General features: G+C 42.5%; 1 protein-coding gene across 3 annotated transcripts in view; it reads left to right on the forward strand.

Annotated features, from left to right (window-relative positions):
- The first annotated feature begins 212 nt into the window (after positions 1 to 212).
- CPT1A (carnitine palmitoyltransferase 1A) overlaps positions 213 to 12,978 on the forward strand; it is a 38,499-nt gene continuing 25,733 nt past the window's right edge. The window contains exons 1-2 of one of the 3 annotated variants that reach the window (XM_053945361.1): positions 222 to 279; positions 4,178 to 4,307. The gene's annotated coding sequence lies outside the window, so the exon portion shown is untranslated. Of the gene's footprint in view, positions 280 to 4,177; positions 4,308 to 12,978 lie in introns of all 3 variants that reach the window. The other 2 variants (XM_053945364.1, XM_053945362.1) reach the window with 2 other exon arrangements.

Below are 12,978 nucleotides of genomic sequence, written 5' to 3' on the forward strand. Positions count from 1 at the left end.
GCTTGCGAGGCCACAAGGACCATATTTCCCGGTTCCTGTCGCAACCCCAGGACCGCCACCCTCACGGCCACACTTCCCCGCGGGTCTGGCTTCCTGCGTCCCGGCTCCCCGCCGACCGCCCAGCCCAGGACACCCCACCCCTCCCACGGCACCTCCCCGCCCATCTCCGCTCCGCCTCCGCGGGGCGTGCAGGGGAGCGGCCGCCGTCCCATTGCTGCTTCCCGAGCGGCCGCTGCGGCACTCGGCCCGCTCACAGCCCGTCGCCGCAGGTCTCTGCAGGTGAGCGGCATGGAGCCCGGGCTCCGGGGGCGGGCAGGGGGCAGTGGCGGCCGTGTGTCCGCCGTATCCGGCTGATTCACCGCGGGCTGCCGCTCCCCTCCCCCTTCAGCCGGGACGCTCCCGCAGCGCGCCGCCGTCCGCCTTCCTTGGGACTGAGGAAGGGCAGCATCGGGGACGGGCGGACGGGCTCGCTTGGTCCGGTTTTAGCCTAATTATGGCTTTCATTAGGTCGAGCACGAAGTTCCGTGGTGCATGTGCGCCGGGTGCCGCTTCCTAAGCGGGGCTCGTCCTTGCAGGAGAAAAGGGTGGAAACACAGGGAAGGGTGGTGGGCGCGGTGCTGGCGGGCGCTGGAGAGTCCGGGAAAGGCGCGGTGTCCTTGGCACCGTGCTTGCGATTTGCCCCGGTGTGAGGGATAGTGCCTTAGCGCTGCAGATAAGGACGGGGATGGGGGCAGGGAGCGGTGTGACACAGGTACACCGGGAGATTCGCTGAATCTGTGCCGCCGCCGAAACAAAGGTGACACTGGTGACCCGCAGCTTCGTGAGTTTGACTCGTAGCCGGGAGGAGTTTCACGTCTGTGGAAGTGTGCATGCGGCGTGGCATCGGTAGTGGGTTTTCAAGTGCGGAAACGAATTTATTGTGTGTATGTGTATGAGAGAGAGACTAGTCTATATGTCCGTGTGATTCCAGCCTGTAAAAACTATAAAAACCGCAATGACTACAAACTGCTGGAACTACAAACACAGGAAATATAGCATCTTGTTCAAGGCGTGACAGGTTTACTGCATGAGAATGCTAATTAGACTTCTTGTTAAAAGGTAGACCAAGATTCTCGTAGCATTACGGAATTAACATTTTCTCGCCTCATATTCCCACAGCTTTGGTCTTTGCTCTATGTTCTCTGGTTTAAAATAGAAAACTGAACCTAAAATATTACTTGGCTGTGATCCAGTTACAATAGATGTGTACTAGTGTTGATGAAACTGTAACAGGAAGCACCTTTTTTGGAAAGAGAAAAGTGCAAAGTAGGACCAAGACAAACGTCTCATTCTTCCTCTTAACCTGGCAGTTTGTCAGCACTAAGAGGACAATCTGCAGTCTAAAGGAAATTACAGTAGAGAAAACTGCTCATTTCCTTTTCACGTGTGTGTGTAGGGGAGTAGCACTGAAAATGGAGATCTAATTCCTTCGTTCTTCTTTCATTATGTTTTCCCGAGCGTCTGATGTGTTCAGTTTCCAGATCTGCTAATTCCTTTATGCTTTTTCTGACCATCAGGACTGGATGCTACCTAAAACAAGTGTTGTGGGCTTCCGTGGTAACTAGCAGGTTCTTTTCCTCTTGTGAGCATATCGATATAAACTAATGACTGCCAGTTTACAGTAGCACAGGTGGCGTTGCGTGGATCTTTGTTAGCCCAGGAAATGTAACTTCACATGGTTACACAGGTATCAGGCTCTGTCACAGCCGTGACTTAGTTTGACAGTTAAGTTGATCTGAGTGCTTTGTAAAATTTTGGGGTATTTCAGCCTTGATTGAAGAGCCTCTTCCTAGAAGCAAATCACTATTCCTTGTTCAAGAAAAGCGGAACCTTGAACTACTGAGGCTTCTCAGCGCTGAGAACTGGACTAGAAATCGCTCAGCTGCACGAGCTGAGCACACCCTTTTCCCCCTGCTCGCTGAGAGGTGCGCTTGGCTTCTTTCATCGCTTGCGGTCCTTTTCTCTGTGAACTTTTGTTTGGCAGCGCCCTCCTGGCGCGCGTGGAAAGGCCTGGAGCGGCCGGGCACGCGCGGGGCGGGGCCGCGGCGGCGCGACCTTTCACCCACTTCTCGGAGTGATCACGTGAGCCCGCCCGGGCGGGGGCGCGCCCGCAGGCGGGGCGGCCCCGCTCCGCGCTGGGAAGCGGCGGGAGGATGGAGGATGGAGCCGGAGCCGGAGCCGGAGCCAGCGCCAGCCAGGGGGTCCCGAGCCCCTCGGGCAGCGGTGGGCACGGTGGTGAATCCCAAGTCTTCTCTCAAAAGCCTGGGGTGAAAGGCGATTTAAGCAAATGTTTGTACTGAAAAGACAAAAAAATGACACCCCCCTCCCCCGAAAAAAATCCACTAATAAAACTGGAGCCAGTCTACAAAACTTCTAAACTATGTATTTATTTTTTATCATTCCAAACCTTTGCCGTGCAGCATGCTTGTATCATAGTTCTGAATTCCACGTTTGGAAAAACACGATCCAAAGACTGAACCTTCTTTCTTCAGGTCTGGGTTAACTTTAGTGTGAATGTCAATTTAAATATTTTTGCAAATCTTTGGAACCGGTTCTTCAGTCTTAGAGCCTCATGCAAGCTGAAAGACCTTACTGAGGTCTTTCAACCTTGTGCAGTAAATGGTCATTGAACTACTGTGAGAGCAATTAACTCAGTTTACTTTCTCATCACCACACTTTGTTGTCCATCTTCCAGCATGTCTTAAGTTGTAGAATGTGACATCTTTTATGTCTTGTAAAAAGTGCTGTCACTCCAGAAACATTTGTTGTCATAGGGAAGGTAATAATTCTTCTTTACTGCAGGAACACAGAAGCTCATTAAGTTCGAAGAGAGAGAGAAGGTTTCAGCTTGTATATTCTAAATGCCTGGATATGTATTTTGTAGCAGTTAAAAAGAAATACCCAGGTCTAGAGCCTAGTTTTTATGAGGTGGGGGAGGTTTCTGCACGGTATGATAACTGCACAGTGTTTTAGCAGAGTGTGCTTCACTCATAGATTATTCAGGATTTCTAGAAGGTCAGAGGATGTAGCTTGCTGGGATGTGGACAATATAACATGTATTGCAATAAAGGCTAGAATTATCTAAGAGGCCTAGGAACAATACAGTATGTCCTGTATAAGGAAAAAAAAACCCTAGAAATAGTCCAACAGTTGTAAAAGTTTCTGGTTTGATTTTGGAGAATGTTGGTGGTTTGCGTTCCTTGGGGTTTTGGGGGGGTTGTTTGTTTATTGATTGAAGCATACATTTTGGAACCATCTTCTACAGGAGCATGCTATTGGGAAGAGGAGAGATATCATATGATCCAGAAACTGTAGGGATTAATATTCCTTAGGGTTAGCCTAGTAATTAATTAACAGATTGTTTCCAAATCTCCTGTGCTTTGCCTGTTTCCAAATCAGGTGAGAAGACAACTTACTAGGTTAGAAGCCACTAATTGTGGCTTTTCTCCTTGAAGTGTGGGTGAAAACAGTCTGCACTCTGAGAAATCTTGACGGCTGCGTCTGTGTTGAGTCTAATGGGTGTTTAAAGCCTGCAGACAAACACTTGGTTAGATGTCTTAAACTGAATAGTGAGCTTAACATTGGAGTCTGGCCCCTGAAATTAACTTGCTTGTCACAGGAGCTGGCAGTCACTACTGGACCCTTCAGAGATAAGTGAGTGGGGAGCACATGAACTCTCTGTCACTCCACAGTTCCTCACCATCTTGGATATGTTCAGTGTAAACAGTGTCATTCAGTGTAATGGAAAATAGTGTTTCAGAACCACTGTCTGTGACTATTTTCTCCATTGTCATAAGTTTTTCTGAAATGGTTCCAATCTGATCCAGCCCCTCTGAGCAGTTGAAAGCTGTGTGTGAATCAAAGCTTACACTGTTTTTCTTGACTTTTGGTTTGAGAGCTACAACTGAGCAATTGCCATTGCTGTAGTGTAGTCTGTTAGGAGCTAGGAGCATTGGAATGAGTTTGCCTCGTGCTGTGTTCTAACTTACTCAGGACCCTAGGGGCAGTGAGATTCTGGGATAGAAGGCTTGTGTGTGGCAAATAGATCTCAAGCCTGCTTTTAAGGAAGACAGCTGTTGGGGTACGTTTATGCTGCATTCATTGGCTTCTTTGTTATTGTCTCTTTCCATCCATATAGACCCGTTGCTCCAGTTTACCACCAAGGAAGGGAATAAGAAAATTGGCCCAAGATTCCAAGAGAGATATCTGCAGAGGGTAATGAATGTATTCACCTACAGGTGATCTTGGAAAACTGCTGAGGTCAGGATGTAAGTTGTCTGTGGGGCTGCAAGTTACGAAGACTTAGCTGTTCTGATTTCAACCTCTCCCCTGTGGGTGAGGTTTGCTGTGGGTCCCAGTGTTGCTGTAGCTGGGCAGATACATGTATTCAATTCTCTGCCTTGGCTTGAGCCACAGCATTTGTTCATCTCTTAGTTGTGAAAAATCCTTAAAGACATTTGCAATTCCAAGACACCACACCTGTCAGGTGTAGGTGAGGGTGGGAAGGATTGGAGCCAATGATTAACAATAATCAAAGATGAGAACTTGTCCCAACTTAAGTGTCATGAGAACACCTGTCATGCTTATTTTGTTTTCATCAGTGCTATGTTGATTCAGCATTTAAAGGAGAGTGATTCTTTGGTTTCTGTTTTATTTGTATGCCATAGTCATTAGGTTCACCTGAGAAGCCTTGAGTGAACTTAATCCTTGTGGCTAATTTTTGCACAGATATGATTTGGCTTCACTCCTCTCATATTTCTCTTAAAGATTTTGTGTCTGTAAAATATGATTAGTCAATTGTAAGATAGCTGGGTTATTGCTAAGACTTAAAAGCAGCAAGTATCTGTGTCATCCTATATACTGAAGCATGATTAGACATTATTGAAGGTTAGTAGGCAAAGAAGCAGTTTAGAAATAGAAATTCTCAAGCAAATCACTGTGTCTGGTTAATCTTTATAGTAAGTTCAGAAGTGAGCACCTTGTGGAATGTCACATGAGCTAAGTAAAACTCAATAAACTGCTATTTTTGAGGCTTTGGTATCTTGATACTTTTTTTGCATATGTGCAGTATACAGGAAGGTGCTATTACCTAAGGGAATAACAAAGACAGTCTATTTGTTCATGTGTTTCAATGTTTCATCTGCATAGTTTATACTGTTTACTGAAGATTCTATAGAGCAAGACCTGAATTTCCTTTGAAAGTCATAGAACTCTGTTTGTTTAGATTTCTCTGAATGCTTTTTCTATAGCTTTAATTGTGTTCAACTATGCATCAAAGAAGCACCACATGCACACACGTGAAAGCATTTTTGGCATCCTTTTGGCATTTCCTGGTTAGCTGCATTACCTTATTGATCCTCTTCCAGTAGGACAGAATTTTGGCGTTTATGTGAATGACTGCTCCCCACCACTATCTGACCCAAGAGCAGGTGGCACCTTGAGTTACTGAGTCAGTGCTGGATGCTGCTGTACAGTGTACACTTCAGTGCCTGAAATTATTTTATTTAAAGCAAACCTCATGAAAAACCTCCATATACTTTACTGAAGTCACATCCATTTTATTATTGATAATACAGTCATTTTTTATTTGATAGGAGCAGTCATTATTTTCTCTAGATAGGTGTATATACATGTAACATTGAATTTCAAGCTTAAGTTTTTATTAGGAGCTTGTACAGTTTCCCACCATATCACTGCAAAATATGGGGCACTCAAAGTCAGCTCCGAAAATCTACCTGCTGCCTTGAAACTGGCAGACTTTCACTGGGCAAGGTAGTGGTGTTTAAAATACCAATATGCATTTGAAAACCTTGTATAATGGCACTTTGGTGCTTTTCAGCAAAGGCAAAGTTACTGAAGTAACATTGAAAAACTGAGATGAATCATTTTGTAAAGGGCTCGTTCTTCTAAGTCCAGCTTCTTTTTTCCTCCAAACTACTAGCATATTTTTGTCAGTTGCAGAAAACTTGCTCTTTTTGAATATTTGGCTGCTACTATCCATTTGAATTTCAAGGTATGCTGTTCTTTTAAAGCAATTGAAGCACAAGATTTCATGTTCAGGCCTTAGTGATCTGTAAGTTTGTTTTTTGCAGCAGATATCTTATGAAAACGCCTACATTAAATTTCTTAAAGCATCTTTGCAGGTTTGATAGTTCAAGCCCTTAATCCTCTTACTGCCTCTTCCCTGAACTCTCTCCAGTAGTTTCATTTCTCTCATTGGGGAGCCCAGAATTGCACAGAGTTTTTGAGATGGGGCCTCACCAGCACTGAGTAGAAGGACAGAGTCACTTCCCTCAGCCTGGTGGTAACAGTGCTCCTAATGCCCCCAGGATTCTGTTAGCATCCTCTGCAGCCTCGCTTCAAGGGCACCTTCCTGCCTCATGTGCCACTTGCTGAGCTTTGCTTTCCAGCCAGTCAGTCTCTGGTGTGTGGGGTTAGCCCTCCCCGCTTGCAGGACTTTGTACTTCTTATTGAACTTCACAAGGTTTCAGCCTGCCTGTTGCTCCAGCCTGTGGATGGCAGTGAAAACCTGTAATTTATCAGCCACTGCTCCCAGTGTCAGTCCCTGTACTTGTGAATCCATTGGCAGTTTCAGTCTGGGCATTTTTTTCCTCTGGTGGGAGGGGGTTTTTGTTGGCTTTTTTTTTTTTTTTTTTTTTTTTTTTTTTTTTTTTAATTTTTTGCATCCACTCTGGGATGACTGTATGGGTCAATTAAACTGTAGCAGGTGGTAAAGTGTGGAAACAAACAAACAGGCTAGGAAGTTATTTGAGGATGTTGGCACTGGCGCTGTTGTGCTTCACTGTGTATCATTTCATTGCAAGCACACTGACTAGGCAAAGTCAGCTGCCACAGTTTCATCTGAATACTTTGTGTAGGTGCTACTGAAGGCTTGGACTGACAGGACTATCAATAACAGAAATCCAAGTGAAACGTGTAATAATGCATGAGGAGACTGGATAAATATCTCAGTGGTTCGAATTCTCTTTCTTTTGATGTAATGCCTGGTATGAAATCAACAGATTTGAGCATACAGAGTTCTTTAGTGATCTGTATAAAACAAAATACATTCATAGTTTTGGCTTTCTGGGAGATAGAAAATGCAAATTTCCATAGTAATGGCTTACACAGCTGAGAGAAAATACTTGGTCACCATCTCAGCACAAACACAGTGCTGCTGTTCAAGTGTTTAAATACTGGCTTTAATTTCATTAGGTCTGTCCTCAGACTCTTAAAATTCAGGGACTTACCCTAAAGTGTCAAAATATGTTCTCACTAAACATACAAAATAAATATTTTGGGTGTCTATTTTCTTTTAAAAGCTGTAGCAAGCTCATCTCCTGAAGGGAGATGATGTGTGAACAACAAAATACTAGATAAATTTATTCAATATTTTCAATATTTAAAGAGGTTTCAGACTTAAAGTATTTTACAATAACTTTTGGGAACTCCAGAATTATTTTCTAGTTTTCTGTGGCTGCTTTTAACATTCAAACAGTATCTCTTACTGATTTGCATGTTAATAGAAATAGATTCCCTCCCCCTCGCCTTTCTCTTTCTTTTAAATAAACCGGTTTGGGGTCAGACCAAGACTTTAGGGTACTTGGTTTTCCAAAACCATTTTTCATTCAAGGTGTCTAGCTTTAAATGGAAATTTTAATATAGCTTTAAGTATGTACTAATTAAAATTGGGTTTAATCTACTTTCATCTGATATTTTTCTCCACTTCCCATCTTGAAAGATTCCTTAAACTATGTCATTTTAAATAGTTTAGTGTCACACTTTTCTCCTCACCAGTCGCTATTGGAAACCAGAGTGCCAAGCGAAAATTTGAAGTTGTAAGTTTATGATAAGAAACAAATGAAGAATTCTTCAGGGTCAAGTTTCTGTTGTGGTTTGTTGGTTTTCTTTTATACTTCTAAGCTTGCCTAGTAGGAACTTGGCAGGCATCAGAAGACAAAGACTTTGTCCTAAAATGCTTCTCATTGCTTGATTGGTGGTGCCTTGTATCTGCCTGAAGTTATGAGGGTTTCCGGGGAATTTTGAATTCAGAAATGCCAGTATACAGGTAATTCTGCTTTCAGAATTGCCATCCTACCTGTAATGCTACGAGTCTACCCACCATCTCTGAACACTCCGTGACTTGGGTGCCAAGGTTGTCTGTCTGAGAGCTCTGACAATATCAAACCTGTGTATGGTGGTACCTAGCTGTGTTCTCAGAGAAACTATATGCAGCAATCATTGCTTTTTGTAGAAAACAGTTCATTTTTGATTATCCAAGTAGAATAGTTGGAGAGGATTGTTTTGTGAGCTTGGTTTGGTTACTGACAGTCATATGCCCTGCATATTAAAGCTAATCTATAAATAGGTGTCAGAGACCTGTGAGGAGAAGCTCAAACTAAATTATCAATGTACCTTGAAAGTGAGAGTCATAGAATTTAGTCTTTCATCAAGGTCTTCAGTTTTCCTGTGAATTTGTTAACTTCCTTTGTAGGAAAAGGCACAATCGATGTGAAAACTGTGTTTAAGTAATATGTGTCTTTTTGTTACATGTTTAGAATCCTTTCGTTACATCCTAAGGAGAAAAGACAGGGAGTTTTCTATTCAAGAGGAAGAGGAAATGGGGAAAAAAGTGAATTGCATGAGCCAAGCAATGTATAGGAAGCAAGTGACATTCTCTTAAAGCCTAGGATTTTCATTTGCTGTGAGGTATAGGTGTGACTTTATTCTTTTTAGCACTATCAATTAATGCATGTAAAGTGTATGAAATCTACAGAAAGATAAAAAGATTCATACTCAATAGCGTTTCCAGGAGTAAGTGCTTCAAGAATTAATACCTTGTTATGTGCCGTGTGCTGCAATGCAATTAGCTTTTGTGTCCTGGCTTGCTGCTTTTTAAAATGCACGTAGCAGTTCTTTTGCTGTGCTTCAGAGAGACATTGCCAACCACTGGTAACTTCTTGCATGCCTGACTTAAATGGAAGCATCCTGCATCAGATTTTCCAGAGCTGAAGCCCTCAACTCCTTCTGTGATTGTAGGAATATATAAGCCCAACACTGACTGTTCAGTGTCTGCAACCTGAAGTCATAAGGTCTGTGAGTTAAACCTCAATCTTTGTGATGTAAATGTCCTGAAACTGCAAAAATAACAATGTGAGGATGCTTTTTGCATAGTAGATGTAGCAGCATAGTTTTGCAGACCATCAGCAGTATTTTCTTGACTTAAAAGTGACATCTAGCCTAGCAGTACTTGTTTATAACAATGAGGAAAAAATTGTGCTTAGTTTAGTTTGGCTCAAGTAGAGGTATGAAAAAGGAAAAGCAGAAACATCTGCAACTGTTACAGCATGTTTGAATTTAAATAAAACCAGATAAGAGCAAGTAACAGGCAGCTTTCTTCTTTAAATAAAAGGAAAAAACTCGCAAACAATCAATAAACCAAATTTTAAGGGGCAAGTGTGTGTTTTTTTAAGGTACATTAATTTTATAAGAGAACAGTGAAAGGAATGAAAATAGCTATTTCAGATTAGTTGTAAGAATTGTGCTGAGGTTTTTTTTCCCCCTTTGAGTAAGACTGTGCCAAGCTGCTAGGAAAGTCAAAAGCTGTTGTTTATGGCTCTCTGTTGGGAGCGAGGTTAATTAGTATGTGCTGTGCAGAAATACGCTGCAGACCCAAGTGCCCGCAGTTAGAAGACGCTATTGTTGCAGTGCTGGTTAAGTGATTGATGTGGGTGCTGCCTTAGGAGCAGTGGCAAGTCAAGTTTAAAAGTCCAAGGCTCCGCCTGTGCCCTTTCCCCTACTTTGCTGGCGAGCACGTGGCAGCGCAGGAATGCAGTGAGGGGAAGTGTACCGCGGCTTATGATTAAATTGGCCTTTAAGGAGGAAAACAAGTGTTCAAAGAAGCGGGCTTCGGGAAGCCTTTGGTTCCGCCATCATAATTCAGGGCAGTTTTAAAGGCTTATGGTTTTCTTATGTCAAGGAAAAGAATATGAAAAGAAACAAGCCGTTTCATTGTTTCACATCTTAACGTCTAGCAGTACAGTCCTAGAACTGCACTGTATTTGTTTTCAGGGCTCGTTTGCTTTATTCAGGATTAATTCTTGCTGGATTCATTTTTTTCATTTGGGAATCAGGAATATTTTTCTTAATGAAGCTTATTTATTTTTATGAGAATGCTAAATTTTAATTCATTAAAATGTCAGGTTGACTGTTAATGCTTGACGCTATTTAGAATGTTTTTCTGCCTTGGACAGTAAAAAAAAAAGCATGTGCTTAAAAACGAAAGGGTTCCTGAAATTCTTTCCATTCAGAAGCAAAGAGAAGATTAATTACAAATTTCCAGGCTGAGGAGTCACAAGGAAGTTGAAGGGTAAGGGAAACTAGCTGATCTTGTACTTAAGACACTGGCATTCCAGAATACAGAATTCCATGAGTCAACCGAGCAGAACCTGTTGGCCCTTCTTGAGACAAACCCAAGTGCCTGATTCTCTGGATGCAAATATGGCCAAGTTCTTTGTATGTGTTTGTTGGGGTTTTATCATCCCACTCTTAATAATGCCACTAAACATACGATAAATTCTTAACTTTGAAAGCTTTTGCAAACCCTTTTGAGTTCAGGTTATACCCTGTATTACTGCTGCCTCTGCCTGCTTTATTGCTCTCTTGTCAGCTGGTAATGAACAATTTAAATGAATGAATGGACAGCTGACTTTGACTTCCTCATACTTGCCTACAGCAGAGCCCATATAAGTAGTTGTTAGTGACAGAGTCATTAAGTACTACAAATTGTAGTTGTTACTCGGGCACACAGGGCTTGTGTTAAAGCTTTTAAAAGTGGTGTTCAAAGCTAGTTTGTGTTCTTCTAATTTGTTCTTCTTTGTTATTCTAATCAGACACTACACACACACAAATCAATTGCCTACTATCTGTAGGATACTGTGAGCTTTAGGTGCCTTGATTCACCCAGCATCCAGCTTCTAAAACCGGAGCAGTGGCTGATGGATTTGCGAGACCTGTGAATTACCAGTAGGCACTGTAGCAGTAGTTGTATTGCAGTGGTGGATCACTGTAGGTTGGTCCAGGAACAGGCACATTAAATATTGCAAAGAATCTATGCCTGTTGGTCAACAACCTTAATAGATGATGTGCAATAGCACTTATGTCATTCATATCTGCCGAGTATTCCTTCTCTTTCCATATTGTGTATTTTTTTCCCAAGCCTACTGTTATTGCTTCATTCCAAGTACCTGCCTGTCTGCTTGTACACTTTGGCACCCATTCTTTGTGTTTCAGATGACTTTGATTAAGTAGAGTATTTACAGACTAGAGGAGCAGCACTCTGGTCATAATGAACTGCTTTTGAAATGCCCGCGTAAATTACACTGGTTAGTTCTCACATGCTGTTCAACAGGAGATGAGAGTGTACCAGAATTTAATTACTGGCTTTAGGTTTCCAAACAAAATGTGAATTTTAGCTTTTAGGATTTAAAAAGGGTAAAATAGTTGTACTTCTTTTTTGATTTTGCTTACATAGAAATGCCAGTGCAACCTTAAAACCCTTGGTATTGATAATGTGGTTTTTACCAGTGAAAATCTCAATCTAAAACTTGTCCTTGAATCCTGACCTACAGATGGGGTAATAAATTCCACTACTATTTAGTCATACTTCTAGGAAGATATTGTTTTTGGGGCTATGCATTAAAGTTTTGGTAAGCTAATAAATTAAGTTGGACAAGAGACTGAATTTGGAATCATGATGGTCTCCTCAGGAATACACAGTTTTGACCATTTCAATGTTATACATAGTCTGCAAAAATCTACTTTCTAATTGTAAGTGCTCAAAATCATTTGTCTGAATCAATAATTAGTAGGAGTAACTTAAAGGATGTTTATGTATAAATGCTAGTTACAGGAACTAAGAAAAGCTATGGAATTACCAACAAGTTTAACAAGGACAAGTGCCAGATGCTGCATTTGTGTTGGGGCAACCCTGGATGTGTGTTCAGGCTGGGCAATGAGAAAGGGCCACAGAAAGGGCCCTGGGGGTCCTGGTCTGTGGGAACTTGGATCTGAGTCTGCAGTGCCTTGGCAGCCAGGAGGGCCAACCCTGTCCTGGGGACATCAGGCACAGCTGGGCAAGGGAGGGGATTGTCCCCTCTGCTCTGCACTGGGGCAGCCTCACCTCGAGTGCTGGGGGCAGTTTTGGGTGCCACAATATTATAAAATACATAAAGCTCTGAGAGTCCAAAGGAGGGCTATGAGGATGGTGAAGGTCTGGAGGAGAGAGATGATACAAGGAGCAGGTAAGATCACTCACGCTGCTGAGCCTGGAGAAGAGGGGACTGAGGGAAGTCCTCATTGCAGTTACGACTTCCTTGTGAGGGAAAGAGAAGAGGCAGGCACTGATCTCTTCTCTCGAGCCTGAAGCTCTGTTGGGGAAGTTTAGGTTAAATATTTGGAAAAGGATGGTTGAGCACCAGAAAAGGGTCCCAAAGGAAGCGGTTGCAGCCCCAGACCTGACAATTCAAGAGGTGTTTGCACAACACTCTCAGGCACATGGTGGGATTCTTTGGGCTACAGTGGGTTTACATTTCTGTTTTAACTTCCAGTGGTTTTGGTTTGAGTCTTTTGTGGCTGCTCAGTATTATTGTCTTCTGTCTATATTGGCATGGTTGTTGATATTTGTTTGGGCAGTTAAACTGAGCTGCAAATCCATGAAATTTCATCATAGTTTCATATTTCTTTGAGGAGGTAACTTTTCTGACAGTTGTGATTTGGTTTCCTCAACTCTGCATAGTTTTGATTTTTGCAGTTATTTGCCAGTCACAGCACAGAACCACAGGGACCATAGTCTCTTATTGCTTTGAGTAATCGTATTGAAATTAGGATATGGAAAAATTTTGTGAGAAGATATGGCCAGAAGCAGCTTTGCTTTTCTAG

This window comes from Vidua chalybeata, chromosome 6 (assembly GCF_026979565.1).
Source record: "Vidua chalybeata isolate OUT-0048 chromosome 6, bVidCha1 merged haplotype, whole genome shotgun sequence".
NCBI lineage: Eukaryota > Metazoa > Chordata > Aves > Passeriformes > Viduidae > Vidua > Vidua chalybeata.